Consider the following 24,325-nt stretch of genomic DNA (forward strand, 5'->3'; position numbering starts at 1 on the left):
ATGCAGATAGAGCTCTCTCTCTATAAAACTTTAATGAGCAGCATGTTTTGTTGGAAGTGTCATAAAACTTTCATCAAAGTTCAAAATATTCCCAAGAAAACAGCTCTGTCTTTGACAAGAAGATCAGAAATTTGCAGTTTAGATCAAACAGTGTGAAGAGGAAGAGAAATGTCGTCTGTTATAATTATTAGGATACGATAATTATACTTTTACAAGCTCAGAAAATTTTTAAAAAGCAGCTCAGTAAACATTGTAAAATCTAGCATTAAGGTTAGCTTTTATAGTTTTCCTTTTAAGGAAGATAAACAAAGCCATAGTAGCTAAAAGCCTAACAATAATAATAAGACAGAGAATGCCGATTTTTTGGTAATGCAATTTAGAAGGGGACCACAGTCACTAGCAAAAATCATTTGTTCTTTTATTTCATTTTGTAATAGTACTTTTTTTCAAGTAGGTAAAATTCCTTACCTCCTTGCAATTAACTGACACTGCAGTATAGGGGCAGGCAGTCCTGAGCTCGCTGGACCTTACAGCAGTTCTTAACCGTAAACTTGCAAGCAGTTGGAATGAAACTGAAATGTGCAGCTCCTCTACCCAATGGTTGCATGAATAATTGAATAAATGGCCCTTACGACCTTTGGGGCATTAAAAGTTCAAACAAATCAAGGTCAAAACAAGATGTAACTATTTTAGTATGAGAATAGTTAGGATTTAATTAAAGAAAAAAGGAAAAAAATCTGCAAGAATAGATGCACAATATGAAAACAGCCATAACATGGGAAGACAGAATATAAAAGGAAATCTCATGTAGTCAATATAAATGTGATTATCTGTGTTCCTTTCAGTCATTGCACTCAGGTTAATGATGAACAAATTCCAAGTTTCATCTTTATGACAAAAATAGTATTTACAGAAGATTTTGATAGTGTTCGTTTAGCTCTCCCTTCCTACAACCATTACCCATCCTTTCACCCTCTCTGTTGTGTTATTTAAATAAATAAATAAATGCATACATAAATAATATGTAAATACAGATTCCTGTTCCTCAAAACTGCCAAAATTCTGGTCTTTGGCAGATAGCAAGATAAAACTTTATTTTCTCCTTAATGTGGAGATGATGTGGCATTAGAACAGGCTTAAATTTACCCAGTGCTTCCTTATGCTTTTATCGACCAGCAGACACCATTTCAAACTCACTAGAGCTTTCTACTGGAAATTCAGCTCTATTGTTCTTCTCATTCATGTAGGATATCACTATTTGTGGAAGGCAAACTGTGCTGATTCTGGCCTCTGGACCAGATTATTTTCCCAAGAATTGCTATGCTGGTCCTGGAACTGCACCTAAATTTTGGCTTCAGATACTGTCCCTGCCCTCCAGTTTGCCTTTACCAGCTGTATCTGTCCATTCTTAAGAACCATTCATTACATATGCAAAACAACTTTTCAGCCCAAATGGCTAGAGGCAGTGAAACAACTTCATAAAATACTGCTTGAGCTGCAGGGCTACTAACGCATTGCTCAGCTTCCCACTCACATTCAGGAGGGCAGAGGGCAAGGCAGCCGCCCCATGCTGCGGTCAGAGCCCCCTGATTTCATTTCATGCTCCCACCGCCAGGACTGTAGCTGCAGAACAAATACTGTAGGAGGGAACAGGGCTGTTCATCTTCAAATCATTTCACTTCATCACTGCTCCAGCGCAGATGCTTAGAGGATTTTCTGCCACCTGGATGTAAAACAAACTGGTAAATAGATAGGGATATTTCACAACACACCTTTTGACAGGTAGCCTTTTCAGTCTTTCTCAGCACTTCTCTTCCTGTTGGCATTGCATTTTTAAAAGTTTGTTCCTTTTACTTGTGCTTGCATATCACAGAACTGTGTTTATTCAGTATGTATTTATGTAGATATTATGTTCAAAATGCCTGGGTTAACAGCACCAGACAAACAGTGTAAATCTTTTCCTTGTCGTGTATCTTCAGCACACAAATTAATGTAATTGAACTTTTCTGAATGTTGTTGAAGACTTGAGAAACAAGCAGAGGCAGGATAGCGACAGTGCAAGTTTTTCAATAAAGATAGTAGGGGTCATTGAGTTAAAGACTGTTGTAGAAAACTACTTGTTAAATGAAGAAAGAGATGAAAATAGATTCATTTAATTATGCACTTGGGTATATAAAAAAAAGGTACCGAACACTTATTACAAAGAAGCGAAGCTATGCTAGTTAAAAGTTTCTCTCTCCTTCCAGAGATCCCTATGCTTCCACACAACAAAGACATTGCCGCAGATGCTGGAAATATAACTGGCTGAATAATAAAAATAATGTATTTGTGCGTAAATTATTCAAAGATTGACAGAGAAATGTTGAATAAATTATTCACAGAACGTTATTTAACAATCTGGAGAGCTGGTCAAATAATGGAAATATATATTTCAGATAATTTATTCAGAAAGTAATGTCAAAATCCTTTGGCTAGTCCATTAGGAATGAATAATTTGACAAGTTATTGATTATAGCTCATTTCTGTATTAAAAGAAAATTCAGCACGAATGCAGCTAAGCAGAAAGATAAATAATTGACAATAAAGTGTCATCATCCTGATGATGAAAATCTTTTTTATGCATAGAAATACATAGCCCATGCTCAAGGATTATTTTGAACGATGCTTACTTACTAAATAGCTTTTTAACTTAAGACACATAAATTAGAGGCAATCACCAGCAGAAGCTAAATAATTAACACATTTGCCCCCAGGATTAGTAATTTATTTAGAAATTTTTATTTTCTAACAGAGAAGGTCCACCAAAGTAGAGTTCAGGTTCAACCTCAACTGTCAGCTTTTAGAAGATTTTGATTAAGTTTCCTCCATAACTTCATTAAATTGGCTAACTTTGATACGGTAAAAGAAAATACAGTCTTTCCATACACATTTTGGACTAGGTTTCCAGGTATCTATCTGTGTTGAAGCAGCTGAGGAAGGCACAAGAAATGATCCTCTTTATATTGCTTCACAAAGACATTTAATAGCAGTTTTCCCCAGAAGCAAATTAGTTGAAAAAGGGACAAGGCCACAGTTCACATGGGGAGTGTGCATAATGGAGCTGCCACCTCAAGGTACACTGAAAAGGCACTTAGAAATCAGGTTTTTATGAGTGCTTTTCTTGTGGTAATGTGAATCAGCACTATTTCCTGTACAATACTGTCACATGAAGCCACAGTTCAGCCACCTTAACTTTGAAGAATAGAGAATTACAGATTCAATGTTTTCTTCATCAAAAGCTCTACTTCACCAGCCAACCTAGCATCTGCAGGAAAGAGCACTCTGCCTCCTAGGGACTAAATGCATGCAATTTTTTCTTTTCCACTATTCACCTGGTCACAAAAGCTAAGACAGTAGACTTTTCCTTGGTAAAACGTCCAGTGTATTACCTTCCTGACACATTTTTGTCTTACTGGCACATTTTGGAAGTACATGGGACCTACTTCTTCATGTAATACTCTTCCTGACAAACATCTCAATATTGATTTAAAATAATATAAAAAATAAAAGACCTGACATACATGTATGTGGGTATAAAGATTTTAACTAGTTTTAAAGCTGGGGAACTGGAATGAGAAACTCTGTGTATGAGAAAGCAAAATCCTATGTAAAAGTTAATGATCTGAATTCTTATTGTTACGAAAAGGTAACTGGCAGAAGTACCCTCTTTACTCTTTATTCTTTCTTTTCGTAACAATCTCTAGCAATCATAATTAAAGGTGAAACAGAAATCAGAGATTTTGCGAATAACTTGCACAGAAAATTAGATTTCATTATATGCAGTTGCTATTTGCATTGCTGCTGGCAACATGTTTTGGTGCTCCTAGGTACTGTTTCCTTCAACCTCCACCCACCCTCTCAGGGACAGCCCCATAGTCCTGCTGTTACTATACTCATTTTCTTAGACATCCATACTTCCCACCACTCATCACTACAACCTCCTCTACAGTTTCTTCTTCCAGTCATGGTGACCTTTTTTTTTTTTTTTTGTTCCTCTCTGAGAGAGGTGGTACATTCCTCAGCATACCTTTATGCTTGATTTAACAACAACATGCTAAAATCCTGTAGCCTTAAATTAGTCATTTCAGCATGCATTTACCTAGCCTCACACTGAAAACATCTCTTCCTGCTCCCTTGATATTGTTAATTGTCTTCTCGTTTTTGTCAGTACTTACAATGTCACTTTTTTGACAATACTTACATGTATTATCTCCATCCATTTTGTATGTGGAAACTGTGAAGGTATCTATAACACTAAGGCAATTGCTGAAATTCATTATACATAACTTATTCTTATCCTTTTCCAATCAGAATGGGATTCACAATATAGGGCGTGAAAACTTGCAGGATACTTACTCTGCAAAATCTGCTTTAAAGATTGAGAAAAATCAAGCTGATCCTTTTAGGGTCTAACACATGATCACTTTCACCATTCAAGTTATGAATGTAAATGTTTGGGAAAGAATCAAACTACTTACCCATTCCACTGGTTTTAGATGGCAAGCAGTTTTTTTCCATGTTCTTAATTATCTCGAACTGAAAATGGCCTGTTTTTCTGAAGTAGTATTGTGCACTGATTTTGATCATCCAACACTTTATCTGTTATCAGCTGTCCAATGCACTATGTACAAATATTGAAACATCAAAGCATCATGCCATCTCAAGTGTATTAATATCAATCAGGTTTAAAAGACCTCTCCGAGTTACAAGTCCACACAGAACAGTAAATTCTTAATATTGACACCTGCAATTCACTCATTATGCATTTCAAAATGTATAAAGAAATATTTTTAATGTAACTTATACCACAAAGTCTTATAAAACTGATCCAAGAGGCTCTAGAAAGGATTGATTGCTCCACAGTTAGGACATCTTCAGTTTTTTTCCTTCTCTCAAATTTCCTGAAGTTTAAGGGAAAAAGACTAAAATAAACTGACCAAATGAACAACAAATTAAATCCTTCCCAATCCCTTGAGTAGTCTAAGTAAACATTTCACAGTACATGATACATGTGACTGGAGATGCAATGACTTTTGTGCTGGAAATTATTTATTTTATTTATTTATTTATTTATTTAAGATAAGACATAAGGCTGTTTGTGGAGGATTATCATTAATGATATTAATAATATCTCACTCCAATAATTTCCCTTTCAACACAAGCTACTGCTGTCTCTAACTCTTTAGCCATAATAAAGTTCTTGCCATAACTTTTTTTTTCCCAGATTAACTATTAATTTATCATAGTTACCAGATCAGAGACTTTGATAAAATCAGAATAGATGAGATTAACAACACTTTATTTAGTAAACCAGGCACTGTTAATGAAAGATTTAATGTAGGGGGCAAACATTTTGTACACTGTTGTAGAATTTTAACTCATTTTCCTGTTACCATAGAAAGCTGTAAAGCTTTGTATTCTTTTGAGGTCAGGCTTATAAACCTGCAGCTTCCTGGACTGTGATTTCCCTTTCTTGTAAATAGAGGAACTCATTCTTTTTTATTTAAAATTCTTGTTACAACATCTATCACTCCATGTTATTGTTGTCTAGGCCTTCAAGCCTATTCTGGTTTTTCTTATCTATGCCGGATACAGTTGTCATATTCTTGTTCCATTTGCCATCCTACTTTAGCTAATAGTCAATATCATTGTTCTATTAAAATGTTTTATTTAAGCATCTTTAATCTCTCTCATTGTTACAAAGGCTTTATTGTTTCTTTCATGGTTCTTTTAATAGATAAGTTAACTTTGGTACTTGTTACGCATTGCTTTTCTAGCTTGACTTTTGGCAGTTCCCTCTGAACCACCCAAGACTCTTTGGTTAGTCCCTTTCTTCACCCACTTTTATATGTCTTCTATTTGCTTCTACCATTCTTTTAGTTTACCTACTTGTGATTTGTAGTGCTTGCCTTGGATTTCAGAGTTTTACACTTTTGACTGAAATTTCATTAAAACTTTCTCCATTTTTAAACCTTTGACCAACTCAGTTCAGCTGGCTTTCTTAAGTAGGTCTTCTGATTTCAGATAGGTTGCCTCTTTGAAACTGAAAAGTTTAAGACCTTGTGGGTTAACCCAGTAAGCAGCTCTCCTTCTGCCCTCCCAGTCGGATGGAGGAGAAAATGGGAAAGGCAAAAGTGAGAAAATTTGTAGGTTGAGATTAAGGCGGTTTAATACGTAAAGCAAAGGTACACTCACAAGCAAAGTAAAATAAGGAATTCATTCACTGATTCCCATCAGCAGGAAAGCACTCAAACATTTCCAGGAAAGCAGGGATTTATCAAGAATAACCATTGCTTGGGAAGATACACACTGTAGCTCCAAACACTACCTTCCCTCCCTCTTTCTCCCAGCCTTTATTGCTGAGGATGACATCCTATGGTATGGGATATCTCTTTGGTCAGTGCAGTCAGCTGTTCTTGCTGTGTCCCCTCACAGATTCTGTGCACTCCCAGCCTCCTCACTGTCAGGGCAGCATGAGAAACAGAGAATGCCTTACTGCTGTGAAAGTACTGTTCATCAATAGCTAAAACATCAGTTTGTTATCAACACTGTTTTGGTCACAAATCTAAAACATAGCACCATATGATCTACCATGAAGAAAATTAACACATCCCAACCAGGCCCAGCACAGACCTGTTTTCTTTTGTTGTTTTTTGCTTGTTTGTATTTCCTCACACAGTTTATTCTAAAGTAAATCAACATGATTATCCCTTTGAATATCTTTTCTTTTTTTTTTTTTTTGAATGCAAGTAAGATTTCTAGTCTATCTTTACATCGTCAAAATCCTTTACTGTCTTAATTGGCTATGGATAAAAATATACAGCATTACATAGGCATCAAACTGCCATACGATTAATAGCTTATCACCTGTAATCATTTTTTTCTAACAGCATCCACCATAGGTTTCTACAGAAGAACAGCAACTTCTCTTCTTTTTGAAGAACTTCCTAAGAAACAAAAACATATGCAAAGTAATATTTCCAAAATTTGTTTCAGAAATGAATGCCACAAAGGTGAAGCCAAACTCAGAGTATTAAAGTTTATACACACACACTTGCAACATATATATATATATATATATATATTTTTTTTCAGGAGTAACGAATCGTTCCTCTTATAACTGGAGGGAAACAGTGGATCACCAGAACCCTGAAAATTAAAAAAATTGTGGGGTTATGAGTACACAAACACAGATTATAAACAAATTTGGAAGGATGCTGAAAAACTTTCAAAAGAGTGTTTGTTATTGTTGACATTTATGAAGAGCTTGGTCATTACTTCATCAACTTTAGAAGGCTCTCTTGTAGTAACTGTAGTACTGCTGGGAATTCAAAGACACCTGCAGGGTTTACTGGTTAACGGCATAGTTTCAGAAGGCTCTGGTGGAGATTAGTAAATCTATTGTTTACATTTTTTTTTTTTTTTAAATCTCCATTTACCTACTGTTGCTAAGCAAGTTATCTGTGATACCATGAGTAGGATACACTGACACTGCACAGGAGTGGGCTACTTAAACACATTCTATTTTGAAGTCCACCTTGGGTCAGAGGGCTGGAGCAAAGACCCCCACTGGTGGTCCAGTTCAAGGAACATATTGTGTTAGAGGCAAAGGGAGGAAAGACAGATACAGAAAGCATCATGTAAACTCAGATTTTACCAGACTTCAAAGTCACAATATGGCAATTTCATTGATGATTCCTCTTTCCTTCCAAAACTGTGATGTTACAGTCTTAAAATAAATAAATAAATAAATAAAAGACAATACAGGGACTCCATAATAAGTATGAAGTCTAACTATCAGCTTTAAAAGGATATAAAAAAAAAAGCTATGTAGGCATCAGCATGAAAAATAAAGATTCTTTGATGTGTGTCATCTTTTCAATTTAGCAATTAAAATGGCTTTTGAAGCTCTTTGGCATTTAATTTAAGCCTATAGAGTAAAAAATTATGCCTTCCCTTGCAGATAGTCCCATATTTAGCACAAACAAGGTCATAAGGATCAACAGGCTTAGAAAAAATAGTAATTTAAGTTTTCAAATATCTAAACTTAATTCCCTTTATTTAGGAACTTACCAAAACTATGACATACAATTGTCCTTTCTTCTTTTTTCTAGCTGCATAATCAGGGCTTCCTGATGCTTGTTAACATCTTTTTACATAAAAAGAAACTGAGAGATTGAGTAACTCTATTTTTGTATATGAAACACACAAACAGGAACTCCATATTCTGTCTAATAGAAGCTCTGCCTAATATGTTGTCTGCAGGACTCCCCACCAGAAACATGTTTTCCTATTAAAAATGTTGTATTCCAGCCTTATTAATAAGTATTCTGACACCTCTGTACCCAAATGACATCTGTGTATGTCTTAAATATGAGACAACTCAGAATGTATGATTAAATTTTTCATTTGAGCATGCCAATTTAGAGGAACTTTACAAAGCAGACTTTAAAGTATCTGCCATTTCAAAATCATTAGATTATTTTATAAAGTTACATCAAGAATTACCCGCATATATAATATGAAATAGGAGATGAAATTATTTCAGTTGCGCATAATCATCTTCAGTAGTATTCTCTAGTAAAACTTTCAGTGTAGCATATTATATCACTAGATATAATAACAGTCAAAATGCATTTTGACAGTAATAATATCAGTACGCATCTATTAGGTACCACTGCTAACTAATGCTTTCTATCTTTTCCTTTTCACAGAAAGTTAAGTGTTGTAAACTGCATGCAAAGAAAAAAAAATCTCTGTGTCCTAGTTACACGCAGAATGAGATTTTCAGCAGGAGAAAAAACATATCATGAAAGTATACTATTTTTAAATCTCACACACAGATGCACACACACACATACACAAAAATCAAGTTCTTACTTTGCTTCCTAACTACTTTACTATACAGCACTGTATTTTAACAGTGGTACCAGCAATGTACTAAATCAGATTTAGCTAACAGGTGCTCTCCAGGCTGTGGACAATTACATCATAAAAATGTATTACAGTGCTCACTCTTGGGAGTAAAGATTTTTGCTATAATAGTGAAATGTATTATCTGAAGTGGAATTTCTAATGGACTTCAACAGAGCTGGTGGTTTGAATACATAGTGATATATCGGGGTAGTGCCACAGAAGAAAACCTCATAGAAAGAAGATAATTTACTTAGTAGAAACACTTATGCTTCCCACTGCATACATTTACTACAATAAATCAATTGGACAACTTGTTTCCAGTTTCCATTTGCACTAAGCATTTTTAATTGTTAACACCGTGGACTTTTTTTTTCCTTATGTAGTTTCATTATCCATTCATACTTCTGAAAAATGAGAAAATGGAGGAATACACATAGCTGGCAGATTTAAATGAGTCTTAGAGAAGTACTTCAGCATCAAAAATGATTAAGACCAAATTGTTTGCACAACCTTTGCTCTCACCACCACCAGCAACAAACAGTACTAATAAATGAGTCATGTAAAACCACTTAAACTTAATTCTGGAAAGAAGGGGAAAATTTTCCTTGCAAATTCATGTCTGAACTTCTTTTTAGCGAAGTTACCATGTTAAGGAACAGTTTGAATTTAGTTTTTGTTTCTAATCCAAATGTTTGTAAATGAGTAAAATAATTCTTTCAAGAGAACAGTAGCTTTAGTTCCCTTGTTGAGATTTCCTCTCTTCAGCAAACATTTTAAATACCTAAACATTTTTTTATATTCTATGCTTTCAAAAATACACAACATTTCTTTACTTTTAACTGAACTAAATCATTTTAGCAGGCATAATCACCTATTTCCCTGCCTTTCAATTATGCCACATTTTGTACATGCTTGCATTAAATCTTAATATTACACTGATCTTAAAATTACGTCTCACGTCAAAATGCGATTCAAAACTATCTTCTCAACAGGTCTCAGTGAAGTATTTCCTCTGTACAACTGTCTCTGTAGCTAAGGTCTAGTATCCCACATCCTTCTTTAATCCTCTGCTTATTGCATACATTTTATATCAATTTTTACCATACTTATATCCTACCATGTCCTTTGTGCTTTATTCATTCACAATTCTTTATTCCATATAATGTTTTTCTGTCACACTGGACTGTGAGAATTGTGTGGGCTTCCAATAGTTTGATTTGTTGTTGTCTGGTACTGAGTCCAATAAGTCATTTCAGGAGGCCTAATGTATGTGGTTGCCAATAATGAACAAGTTACCACCCCTGCTTCTAATTATGGTGTAAAAATACAAATGAGAATATAGAAACTGTTCATCAATATGAAGGACCTAATAATATTCTCTTAGATTTTACAGCAGGTGTTTCACAAATATCCACTTATACCCCATGCTAAGTGTGTTAAAACAAACTAAACCATTTCATTTTCCAAGTTTTTACCAAGATTTCCACAACTTTGTGTGATAGAGAAGACAATACCTGACTTTTAGAAATATAATTTAAAGGTGAGTTATAATCTCACACCACAATGCAAACAAGAAACTATACTTCTAAGCATGACCTACCTCTCAGAGAAGCTGTCAGTAGAAACATTAAGACTCTTCTCCTCAGTCACAGAACATCTATTTGGCATTTGGCGCATACTATCAAGCTTAAGTAATTTATCAAAAAAAAAGTAAAAGTAGTTTAATGCAAAATGACAGATAGAAACCAAAGCAGGATACCAACCTAGTATGACAGTCTCCTCAGCCCAGCACACCAATCGGTGCACTCTCACACCTGACAGTTTCAAGTTTAACCAGACTGATTTTAAAGTTATTTCATTATAAGCCGTCATTAAGAGTTACTTTCAATTATGTGCAGAGAATTCTTATCTGTCTTTATCAAAGTCCAGTTGTTTTTCTATGTTTTCCTTCTATCTGTGTATTTATAGTAAGCTCCACCTGGCTTGATGCTCTCCTACCATCAGTCCTCTCCAGCTACGTGGCTCGTACACAGCAGGAGGAATCCACCACTCGAATGAAATGATCACTTAGAGCTTGCTTTTGTTCAGGAGTTGCTCAAGCATCTAACAGCTACAATAAGCTGGAGCCTCCTACTTCAACTGATGTTTTCACAAGTGTTTTTCCTGAAATGGCACAATCATAGGTTTTTGTTTGTTTGTTTGTTTTGGTGTTTTTTTTTTTTTTTTCAGGCAAGACTTGAATACCCAAAGGGTTATCTTGATTTATAAGCCATTTACCTCCATGTAATAGTTTGCACTGTTCCAACTATCTCTTGATTAGTCAATGAGAGGCACATTCAAAAAAAAAAAAAATGCTTTAGTGCACTTCAGGAGTCTTGTTTTGCAGAATTTATTTGCTTGGTTTTATTGCCTGGATAAGAATCGCAGCATACCAGTTTGTAGAGAAATCTCAAATTTTAAAACCTGTGTCTGCTGGGTAGGTGGCAACACAGATGTTGCTACTTCAGTACAGTGTTAGTAGTTTGGTTTTCTAATCTGTGTATAATATATATTTTCTAAAAATAGCTCCTGGAGCAGTAAAAAAATGCATTAACATCACCAAATTATGTTGATTAGCAGCAATTGAAAACCTGTCCAGTCATTTGGAAAGGAGTGAACCAGTGGTCACAAGAACATTTCAAACAAAACACAAAGGTGTTATAAACAGGAGAAAAACACCACAGCATTCTGCAAAACAATGTTATGGTATTTTATGTGCTTTTGTATATTCCTATTACTTTGTTATTTTTACCATTACTCTATTCATTCCCTTTATTAGCAAATTTCAATTCCTTATCATTATTTAATGCTTACTGCAATAAAAAGTAATTTGAAGAAGAGAATAAAGACAGAAAATATCAGAGTCACAGAAAACTGAACACATTGTCAGAAAAGAAGCTGTTACAGATTTTTAATTACTTTTTTTTTTTTTGCGGCTTTTTCTATTATGGCTTGAGTCTTATTGTGAGAGATTAATATATTTTTTTTTTTCTGATGAAGTATTGGCTGTCCTAATATTATTAAGTATATTGAGTATGCTTTTCACTTGTACTTACTATGTTTCATGCAGTCACATGCTAAAAATCTTACAAGGTGGCAAAAATTAAGAAAGGTCACTGCAATTGATAGGGACACTCCTTTGCTGTCCCCATGAGTTTTTGGAAAGGGGAAGGCATCATTCAGCTGGAATTCTAAAATGCGTGTAAATGACTCTTCTTGACATTTTCTCTTTTTTGAACTGAAAAGGCACATTTCAGAAATTGTTTATTTAACATGCTTTTCAAGTGCTCAGAGGTTTTAAATCCTATATTTAGTTCAAATTGGGATACTTTATATTTTGAAGGAAGCATAGAATCACTTTCTTGGCAATGTATGGCTACATCTCTTTCATAAAACTCTACATAACGTATTAATTTCAATGTTTTAGCAATTCTCTAAGCTGGGTATCCCTAATTTCTGTATTTACCAACATTTGTTCAATATCTGCTTCCTCTGGTGGAAATAGTTTTCACTTGCTTTGTCTTGAAAAGCTCATTAGTGATATATTTATTAATCTCTAAATCATAAATCTTTACTGTTTCTTCCTATGCTCAGTTCAGAATCATGCTCAGTTTCTTTCCATGCTCAGGTTTCCTTACATCATTTTATGACGAACCATGATGTATAGGTTTCTATAGGAGCAATAGGCCTAATATTACTGACATTGAAAATTAATGGAAAAAATAAAACATTTACCAGTTTATAGCATCTTCATCATTTAAAAATTCAGCTAGAAAAGAGTTTCAAGGACTGACTGTTCTCATGAGAGTCACACAACCCAGAAAATACTAGGAAAGTTTAAAATAAAAACTAGAATTTCTTTACTGATAACATGTACACACAACTGGATGAAGAATGATTGCTCTTATTGTATTCATGATGATACCACATACTTGCTGTATCCATGCATTCTACTGTACTCAAGGGATGTTACATCCTTACTTGTGTTCCAGAAAATTAAGGGGAATCTGTGCCCTTTACGCACTGTACTCTTCTGCTGGAGCTGAAACTCAACGCCAGATGGCAGCTAAAGGTCACACAGTGGTCTGCATACCAAAAATAGAAAATTAAATTTTACTTTGAAAAAAGATGATCACACAAAAAGTCATTGAGTGAAGTCAGCTGTGTCCAAACTAACTTTAAGAGATCTTACCGAAAGCAAATTATGTCTGTATTATGTATACATATTGAGGGGGGAAAAATTAAGCAAAGCAAATTTTAAGCATTTGTAATATGAAGAAAATTCCCATATTTTTTTTTAGAAAATCTAAAGCATGTGAAGGACAGTCATAGAGTGTTTGCTGGCCTCATTGCATTTGTTCTTTTGACACTGTCAACAACAACAGTAACTGAGAATGAATAAAAAACAGTGCTGGATTTAGCTTGACGTCTCCAGTGTGTTGCAAAACACACATGCATTCCAGAGAAAACATACTAAAAGACACTTTTCAATAATAAAATATAATTTTGAAAAAAGTAATAAATAAATGTTATATCAAAACAGGATTGGCAGTTGTTCTACAGCTGTTCTCCAATGCCACTGTACAAATATATAGTCTATGCAGAATGCCTTGAAAGCTTTTAAATATGGTTTCTACTAGGTTAACACTTCACAGATCTTCCAGGGAAAACAAATACTGCTGTCTCCAATGGTAAAAATCTAATACTCAGGTCAGGTTTTACAGCTGTGAAGAAGTAGCAGCCTCTTAAGTACGCACAACTACCACTATAAAAGTTAAATATAAGTTAAAATCAATACCAAGTATTACACTTAGAAGCAAATGAAGCACTGGAAGCAAATTAAGTTTATGGAGTTCTAATTTAACGTTCACTATGCAATAAGCTCTGCAGAAAGCATGTTAGTGCCCAGCCTGGAGGTGACAAAGATAGAGTTGATTTTAGTGAAGTCTATATACAAGACAAATGGTCAAGACTCTCTGGAGACTCAAAGACGAAAGGCTGGGCACTTGGCCACTGCTCCTGCTGTTCAGACAGCTACAGATATCCCCCTAAGAGGAGATGGAAAAAGATAAATGTTACCTCCATCCTTTTACCCAACAGCCATGGACATAATCTTTCAAAATTTGATCAGTAAAATCAATGTGTCAGAAAAATATTCACACAGTATTCCCACAAAAATGTGGAAAACTTTTCTTGCCTGCTCAAGATGATCATCTCCTAAGGAGTTTGGTCTCTCAAGATCTGAAACTTTGGGCCAGCCTCTGCCTCAGGGTCAAGCCTCCCCAGTCTTTCCAGACCTATTCCACAGAGAGAAAACAAAATACAGCAAGACAAAATTACTTTTTGTTCATTTTCTTTGCCAAAATTGGAAACAGAGTATCTTGCCCAGAGGAATCACTTTATGGGTAAGTTGGAAGAAGCCCATACAAAACTCACTCATATAGTTTGAACTTATGGTCCCATATGTGGCTACTTAGATGGTGTTTACTAGAAAGGCAGCATACATGAAATCATGTTCAAGTTTAGAGGAGGAAAAAAAAAGAAAAAAAAAAAAAAGGATAACTAAAACCTAGAATTTATGGTAACAAGAAGTTTAAGCAATTCAGTGTCCAACAGTTTTCTAGGAAAAAGTAATTAGCATGCCTTCAACAATCTACATATATCAGAGTGAGCAATTCCATCCATCATGTCAGCAATTTCAGTGCAAGGGGAATAAAGATAGGGTTGTTTTGATCTCTGCTGTTGAATTTCTGCTGTCTGCCTTCATCATACTTTCTACAGAAGAACTAATGAAAAGGAACAGAAACCGTATCCTAAGTTGGCTATGATTCTCCATTTATATTTTGAATTTAGGGACTCAAAAGTCATGGGATGAAATTTTTGACACATTCAAGTACCAGGCTTTGAATGGTTGTTGAACAGAATTTCCTACATTTTTTCTTTCCTTTTTTTTTTTTCTTTTTTCTTTTCTTCCCTTAATACATATAATGAAAATATAAGAATAGAGCATCATAATCTAAGGACTGATTTTTATTTATTTTGGCATGTAATCTTAATATGTCATTTAACTGCCAAGGGAAACACCATTCTTACCAGGGCCTATGTTCAGTTCTCCAGCTGCTACAGGCGCACGCGAAGTATTATCTCAGTATGTGCACACAAGGAATTTCAGTCATTTAAAAACGCCCAGTCAGCATGATTGAGTTGTTGCATTAAAAGCTACAAAAGCCCTCCTCTTTCAAACTGTTAATAACATACTAGAGAGTTGAGGCGCTATGAAAAGCAATACACACAAAGTCAAACAGCCCGGATAATGGCGAAGAGGAAGCTAACACACAAATAAATTACTTGGGCAGGCAACGAACAAATCCGCAGAGAGAGGTGGTAACATATTGTCAGAAGACAGCTTCAGGCAAAATAGGTGAAAATCACAAAGAAAAGACATGAGGCACAGAAAGGGAAACAAAATTGCAGAGGAGTAGCAAAAGCAAAGGCCTAATAGTTATTCTGACTAGGACAAGTTGACAGCATGCCAAAAGAATTAGGATCTAATCAGTCTGCAGGGCTGAGGACTGTTTGGAAGAAGGAGAATCAGATAAATGGAATATATGAAGAAAAAAAAATAGGCAAAGGAACAAACCGATTTTGAAGGGAATATTATGTTCCTGCCAAAAGTCTCTTGACAGAGAAAGGGCAAGACGGACAATTTCTGTGGGTACATGACAGCTGGGTCATCATCTCCTCCTCACACGCAGATAAGGCTGCCGCCATTTTTAAGACAACCTTTCGAAGATACAGGGCAGTGCTTGTCCATCGCAAGTAAGCAGACTAAATAATCTGGAACATTAGCAAACACAGGTAACTCTGGAGAGCAGTAAAACACAAATGATTTTATAAAACATATGTCACCTTACTAAAGGAGAGTAGACTGAAGAAGTGTAAATGATAGCTGCCTTGCACTTGTGAGATATATTGGGATGCAAAACGCCATCAATCAACACAGTTCTCCACAGTTTCTGATATTAAGTCCTTGTAAAAGCTTCAAATGAAAATTCATTAACTAGTTTCAATAGCTGTCTATCTTCAGCCCTGATTCTGCTGCTCACTTCATCATGACTTGATATTTCTTCTCAGAAAAGCAGGATTAAAATTTTAGAATAGCACAAAAATATGGTAAAAACTTTGGAAGAGTAATTGTAAAAGCAATTATTTGTGGATTTGCATTTGTGGACTGCTGAATGGGAATACTATCAGTATGTGCTTAAGTCACGACCCACAACTGGGAACACTGTTGTTGGCCATGACAGATAACAAGTCCAGAGTCACCTAAGACACTGAAAGAGGATGCCATAGGCCTGTACTCAGACTCTGAAGGTCATGTTACTTTTATTTGGGTGCTTAATTACAAATACAAATTCATGACTAACTGAGCTTTCATTTACATTCCTTGTGACTATAAGACCAACTAAGAAACACATGCCCAGGTTTTTTACTAAACTGTAAAACCACCTCCCATCTGAAGAGGTCACTTTGATCATGTCCATTTTGACTAAATTAAATGACATGTATTTATTTTCTATGGTACATATACTTTATAGTATCCCAGATACTACTCTATGGTAAACTTAATCAAAGCACAACATTTCAACAACATTTTAACAGTAAATAGCATGTTGCTGCAGCCGAGAAGCCCTACGGTACATTATTGTCGTAACTAGGAACTGGCTATAAGCTTTGTACCAAATTTGCACATCCTCAGGACTGAAGCTTGTCAGATTTGCTCTGTCTGAGCTCTTTGCAACCTGCTGTAGCTTTGGTTTACTTGTTTCAGCTGTGACTGCATTTTTTCTAATAGACTGGGTGTCTATGGCTAATTTATTTTACTTCTGTTTATCTTCATGTGGTACAACCATGTGTTTATACAGATAGCAGTTACAAGCAGCTATTCTGTGTAGCATGGGATACTCTTGGCTCTAACACACTGAGACAGTGCAGAGAAACACTGGTCAGGTGCAACTGTTGACTTCAAGAACTGGGGACAGAGGACATGTCACAGGGAAGTCCAGGCATGGGATGAGAGAGATGGGGCACAGGCACAGAGACCTCACAGACATAGACAACTTGTCCATGTCCAGTTAAAGAAATGCAGACCTACAGCAGGATAAATCTGGTTTTAGGGACAACAAAGAAATAGTATCTAACACAAATAAAAGTCGTCATAAAAAAGAAAGTCAGCTGTTAATGGAACTGCAGACCAATGAAGAAAGAGGAAGATGCAAAAGTGCATTAGCAAACATATCCAAATGATCCTGAGTGGATCCTGGAGGGAAGAAGAGGAAGCCATTGACATGCACAACCTGGTATTCCTCCCTGCGAGGGACTCCAGATGCTGCCGACTCACCATGACTCTCCAGCATCAGAACCAGCTGTTGAAGGGAGGAGCACAGCACCAGGAAAGGGGGTAGAAACTAAGAAACACATATAAATATCTTAACTGCATTATTACTCTGTGTTCTCTATAACAATTAGATCTGGACTAACAAAGATTAGATTCTGATGATTTCAATTATAACAATAAATCCTTGGCTTTACCTCCCAGAAACAACATTTCAAATGTGACATCACATAAGAGATGCCAATTTACAGTTACCTTTCCTATAATTAAAAGTCCTAATGGATTTCATGGTAGGCCCTTCATATAATTACATGAACTGCTAAACACTAAGTAATGAGCCTTTGTGTTTCAGCTGGTGCCATAAGTACTGGAAAGAGCCTGGGGGCATATAGTTGGTCTTCACAAGAAACAGGATGTCCACCAGACTCATGATGCAGGTAAGCTCATTTAGCAGGAGGAGGACAGACCTGCTTAGGTCTTTCCTAGATTTAGCTACTTTCCTAGATTTAACTACACCTTCTGCTACATTTGAGGGAGGCAAGTATCTCCCTGAAATGACTCTTAAGAGAACACTTGAAAGCATAAACAAACATAAACATGCTTGTTTGATTTTTTTTTTTTTTTATTCAAAGGTGTTGCTGAAGATATATGAGTGATATATATAATTTATGGCTGAAAGTAGAGGGTGATTTGAACTAGAAAATGTGCCAAAGAGCCTATAGTCAGGGAAAAAAAAAAAAAAAGTCCTCAGTTTTCTTAGAAAGAAATTTTAGAGAAAGAAAAGAAGATTCTTATGGATCTTACACTCGTGTTTTAATTTTGAGCTCCAAGGGTGATTCAGTACACATTATGTTTTGAAATCCCTCTGCAGCACATGTTAGTGTGTGCTGTTTTCTGTATATCTGTTTTGCTTTACCTGGCTTCTTAGAAATAACATTTGCTCTGCAGCTCAGTTTAGGATCCAGCACTGTAAAAAAAATAATCATTTCTATAAAGATTTGCTGCCCATGATCACTTCTTGCTGCCCGGAATTGCCTCCCCTCTCTTTATTGGTTTTGTTTTTTGTTCTGTAATAACATTGTTTGAAATCCTGAAAAGGATGTTTCAAAATCTGGAGTATTTTAGTTTGAAGACCACTGATCTTTAAAATTGCTTTCTGACTCAGATAATCCCAAAGGTTACTGTGTTTCTTCTTTCAATGATAATTTATCAAAATAGGTTAGCCTGAAACAGTCAGCAATCAAAACCATAGTAGTAGAGGATAATCCTAATCCCACTTCATTTCACCAACATCTTGCATTTTAGTAGATCAACTCCTGAAATAAAATTTTCAGATATTTATTAAAGAAAAAAAAATATGTATTTAACTGGCATTACTTTATGGGGAACCAATAATTGGTAAGAAAATACAAACCCTTTTCATGTTTATGTCAAATATTTTATTTAAAAACGTCTATATACATTTTAATATTTACTTTTTGATTGACTACAGTATTCCTCCCAAACCATAGATATCTATCAGCAGGAGCAAGAGAGAAGAAAGGAGAAAAGTAGGTTTAATGTATTTACCAATGTTCTTGGTAATTATCTTACATATCAAATCTGGTTACTGTGTGAATGTTAAATGGATCACCAATTGCAAGCACTTGGATTTTATCGTTCCGTCATATATATCATGCTGTGATCAAAAGCAATTCAATGTAGTGCTGGTGTAATACAAAAGAATATTTGAGGCCACTTTGATATCCTAGACATATCTTCCTGTGATTCCTCTTCCCAGCTGTTTATCATTTAGATACAGCAAGTAGCAATTTAAATTTAAAAAAAAAAAAAAAAAGCCCCAAACCCCACAAATATAGACACAAAGTAAGATTTCTTACTGATTTTAGATGACAGAAGAGTAGATGTCCACACCTTTGCTGAGCTTTCCACCTGTGCAGTGAATGGAGGCTGGAGTCTTTTTGCCAAGGTGATTCATCTGACCTACTTCAGGCACCTTCCTTAGGATGAGATGAATCATGTGCTGGAACTGCTTCGTTTTCCCTGTTTGCTCTAAGGGAACCTAAGGAAATGAAACACATCTCAGATGCTTTAAAATAAGCTGAAACAAGAACATCTTTAATATTTTGTATTAATGAATAGGAAAGACTAAGTATATAAGTTTGTTGCTACTAGAGTGAACAATTGATTATTGTAATAGGTTTCTGCTATAAATTATTAGAAGAAAATACTTTTTAAACAATATCCAATTATCATTATTTATTAGAATATTTAGTTTCTATTTTGAGATGTTGATCTGTCCTTGTAAAATTTATTTACTGCAGAGTACACATTTCAAATCCCATTTTCTTAATTAGTCCTGTCCTATGTAACTGCGTGACTATTATCAGTATTATTTTCAGAGGTATTAAAAATAGAATTTTTTTTTGTTTGTTGTTGTTGTTGTTTGTTTTTTTTGTTGTTGTTTTTGTTTTTTTTTTGTTTTTTGTTTTTTTTTTTTAAATACAATACTACTATATCTTATGTGCTCCACACTATGACAGAAATTTAGATCATGATTTTCCTGCACTGAACATCAATTCTGCTCAATAGAAAGCAGCATCTGATCAAGACAGCATTATAACACTTTGGTTCTTTTATCTACTACTACTTCAGAATTACCATAATGCCTTGTAAAATGAATCTCATGTGACAAACAATGAGAAAAGATATAGAAACAAAGCCTGTAGATCTGCATTCAGAGTGGGTCCTTCCTCGCACCTGGGAAATGCTTTCAGGCAGTCAGACTTTCAGCCACTATTTTCCTCCACTATTTGGGTGGCCAGGGCACAGGGTAGGAGCCAAGATTAACTAATTACTATGAACTCCAGTGTTTATAGCAGTGCCTGTGTGACCTAAAGTGTTTAACAAATGAGTCCATGGCCACAAGAGAAACTACATCTCTCTGTAAGCAAACCCTTCATTTCCTCTTGAATTCCCATTTTCTTGAGTTATCTTTTCATAATGATCACTAACTGGGTGTTTATCCAATCCTGGATGCTCACCATCAGGTATGATTAGCAGTTCTGTGCATTCTAAAATTTCTCAAAATATAATAAAGTAATACTGTGGAAAAATTGAAGGCTTTTCAACTTGCAACCCTAAAATGAGCATTTTTACCAGTAAAGTTGCTAGCCTAAGTTCCTCACCCTACTTGGTTTAATAGTAGATTTGGCAGTGCCAGGATAACAGTTGGACTAGATGATCTCAGAGGTCTTTTCCAACCTAAAGTATTCTATGATCCTATCAATTATGAGGATAAAAATGAGTGATATCTTTGGAGCAGTCTGCAGCTCCAAGCTATTTGAGAAGGAACAAAAGGAAAACTCATGTTGATGAGTGCCAGCTGTGGACCCATATGCAGAAGTCCTCCCAAGTAATACCCAAGCCAAAGCTCCACCATGGCATTTTGAACAACTGCCCAGGATCTGAAAGATGAAGGAAAGCTGACATAAGTACGTGCTGAATGAGCATTAGATAGCAGGGTCCCAGTAGGGCTGGCTGCTCAGGCACAAATGCAGTGGAGCAGGGTTGGGATGAACCAACAAAGAAACACAAATTATTTAACAGCTGGGTATTCATTTTTCTACAGTCCACTCAGCTTTCTGGATGAATCAGGGGTCAAGAGGAAAAATAGCATGTTGCATTCATACCCCCATAATTAATATTCATCAGGGGCTGATTTTGAATGTTCTTTGAAGAGCAGATTTTAAATTCTCTTATTTTCTACTATGTTGGTATTTGACTTTGTGTTACAGTGCTCTTTTAGCAATATTTCTGTATGCAAAATATATCTACCTATCTACACATCTAAAATAATCTGGCCAGTCTTTTATACTTCAAAAATAAAAATGTATCATGTGTGTACTTTTCTCTGTGTAAGAATAACATATTTCAGGACTTTAATGCAGTGTTTTTATTATCTAGAAATTATGTAAGTTACTATACAACACTGTAGTTCAATTCCTCATATTTTACAAAGAGATTATGAATGAAATTAAAAAATGTTTTCTATGGCTGAAATTCTATTTATATTTTTAATTATAGATTAGTCTGATTTATTAAAGTCATCTACAAACAACATACTGTCAAGTACTGTCCATCCATTGAGAGCATCACCACATATGCATTTGATGTGGGGAAAAACTAATTCCTCAAGGTACATTACCAAAAAAAAAAAAAAAAGCTGTAAGAGGAATTGAAGGCTTCTTTTAAACATGGCAGCTTGCAAAACTGGCAGGTTGAGTAAAGTGAACACAGGAAGATGTTACACTTGGCTTATTGTGACAGAGCACTGATATTTTCACCCTGTATGGTGGATCATCCTGGGATCACACTCCTGAGGATGTACTAGGTTAGGATGTAGCATGCAGACCTGCTGCAGCAAAGAATCTGCTTTGACTAATGAGCAGAATGGCAAAAAGAAAACAAGATCTGACAGTTCCTTGATACTAAATGGTGTGACCTAAGCCCATAGCTGTCAAGGTTTTTGCACTGCCAGGAGGGAGATCTGGGGGGTTTGGAGCAAGAGAAACAACTATAATGATTTAGGCTTAACCTCAGCAGTGCCCTGTACCATTATATAATGATGACTTACCTTGGAGTATGCTAGTTAAATATTTTGATAAATGGAGGAAATAAAAGTTACTGGTCCCAACAGTTCCTTTGCACATAAATAAAAGAAATAGTTGATAAAACAGCATGAAAAGGCGGGTAGGTAGCATATAATTATTCCCCAGATGACAGGAAATAAAATGGGCAGTGTAAATCTACTAAAAGGTGTAATTATCTTCAGGTACCAGGCCCACATGAGACATTATCTAGCATCTGCAAAAGCCATAACATTGTCTATTTTCACCTGTTGCATTCATAGCAAATATTGCAACAAATGGCTAAAAGCAATAGGCAGCTATTGCACAAGAATGAAGTACAAAGGAAAAAAAAAATGAAATAACATCTGAGATTTGTGTAAGGCACTGAATAAGAGCTGATATGACATGTTAGACTCACTGGGCAAGGAGCTCAATTAAATATGCATGGTATTCTTCAGGAAATGTACTACATCTTACTTGTGTTCAGAGGTACAGTGAAAATATTCTGCTGGGTTGCTGACAACCAACAAGTTACCTAAGGCCCTTACACAGTTGCCTTGCTGTCCTCTGAAACACTGCAGTGACGGTAATCATGACATCCTGTACCAACCTATTCATGTCCATCAGTCCTGGCACCTCTCCCATCTGCTCAGCACAGGTTGGTATCCTACAGACACCTTGCATGTTCAGTCAGGCATGCCTCAATATTAAAAAGATGAGATACATCACTGTAAAGAAGATGCCAGTCAAAAGGAAGCAAAAAATAATAATAATAATTGTTGTGCTCTTGTTGTGTGAATGTGAAAATGGAGATGTAATACTAAGTGACATCTATCAACGTTCACCGATGAGATAGGACATGCATCTCCTATCAAGGGAATATCTCTGCTCAGCTGGTTGTGCCTATGAGATCAGAAGCATTTACATGATCTGTACAAAAAAGGAGCTTTCAGGAACAAATTTTAATAAATAGCCTGAAGACTACTTGAAGTGCCTACAAAAGAATGTTGATAAGTTTAAAAACAAAACAAAACAAAACCAAAAACCTTTCTTCCATTAAAATATAAAAAAGAAAAAAAGAAATGAATAGAGAATTTCACCTCAAGTCATACAAATTTCAAAACTGACTTCAGACATGTGAATTTAATTTTCTAAACTCCTGCAATGGATGTCAACTTAAGTATGTTAACATAGCCTTCTTTCAGTGGTCCTAAACACACAGACATCTTTCCATACTTACCTGGTATAATTTGGAACAAAATCCTGTAAAATAAGGTTGCAAAGCTTTTGATATTGGAAGAAGTGCTCTCTTAGCATAATTTGGGGGGGTATTTTTTTATTTTTATTTCTACCGTTAATGAATAATGTGTTTTATAAACAGAAGGTTGTGTTCTGCTGTATGTATTTTGGACTCTACAAAGAATAACCTTCTAACCTGGGGTCTCGGTCAAAGGATGAATATTAGTCAATAAAAGGATTGTTAGTTTCATAAGTCCAGACTTTTACACTTGAATTTTTTATTTTTTTTAACATGAAGGTTCCAGAGTATCAGTTTCTCCTCAGATACTAAACTGCACTGGAAACATCACCTTACACTGCAGACATATAGGTATTTATTGATACAGCTAATAGAGAAGTGGGTAAGTAATAAAACCACTACTGGCTTTGTAAGAAATACGCATAGCATGTGTATGTGACACCAAATAACAGCATGTTTTTGAAGAATGCCAGCTTGACAAGTCATTGACAAGTACTGGAAACTTAAGTCTCAAGAATATATGAGACATGACAGAGGCAGCACAAGTTCTCCCACCCTTCCTTCCCAATACTCTTCAACCCTGACTTACCATATTTTGTGGAAAAAATGCATTTTCTATGCCTACTCCACAGTTGTTATCTGCAAGCGACCACCAGCAGGCCTGCTGGCTAGTGCCAATTTTGACAGTGGATTATGTCGTGAAATGACATTTGGGTTTTGTCCTTGCTCAATAGCAAACAGTGTTAAAGAAGTAGGTCACAAGACAAATTCCTAGTATAGGAAGAAGGCAGAGTTTTATGAGCAAACAGCTTTAATCTGTCCTTTTCTTTTAGGTTATGTTTGCTTACCTGGGGGAAGCTAAGGGGGAGGAAAAAGTTTACCTGCCTGGAAGGATGGAGCTTGTGTACAGAGTGGAAAAAGATTTGATTGCCTGAAAGTAAAAGTGCCTATTAGAAAGAAAAGAGAATGCCTGAGAGAGGAGTTTACCCGCTTGCTTCAAAAAGCCTGACTGCTCCCAAAAAAAGAATTTACCTGCTAGTATTCAGC

General features: G+C 35.6%; 1 protein-coding gene across 6 annotated transcripts in view; it reads right to left on the reverse strand.

Annotated features, from left to right (window-relative positions):
* The window catches only part of LOC310898179 (uncharacterized protein), a 467,382-nt gene that overhangs the window by 377,753 nt on the left and 65,304 nt on the right, over positions 1–24,325 (reverse strand). For 4 of the 6 annotated variants that reach the window (XR_014583048.1, XR_014583049.1, XR_014583050.1 and 1 more), the window contains 6 exons: positions 19,270–19,451; positions 15,635–15,831; positions 14,192–14,291; positions 4,518–13,079; positions 1,535–1,723; positions 469–635 (listed from right to left, as the gene is read on the reverse strand). The gene's annotated coding sequence lies outside the window, so the exon portion shown is untranslated. Of the gene's footprint in view, positions 1–468; positions 636–1,534; positions 1,724–4,517; positions 13,080–14,191; positions 14,292–15,634; positions 15,832–17,351; positions 17,465–19,269; positions 19,452–22,630; positions 22,721–23,867; positions 24,322–24,325 lie in introns of those variants that run through there. The other 2 variants (XR_014583052.1, XR_014583053.1) reach the window with 2 other exon arrangements.

This window comes from Anser anser (genome assembly GCF_964211835.1).
Source record: "Anser anser genome assembly, chromosome: 4".
NCBI lineage: Eukaryota > Metazoa > Chordata > Aves > Anseriformes > Anatidae > Anser > Anser anser.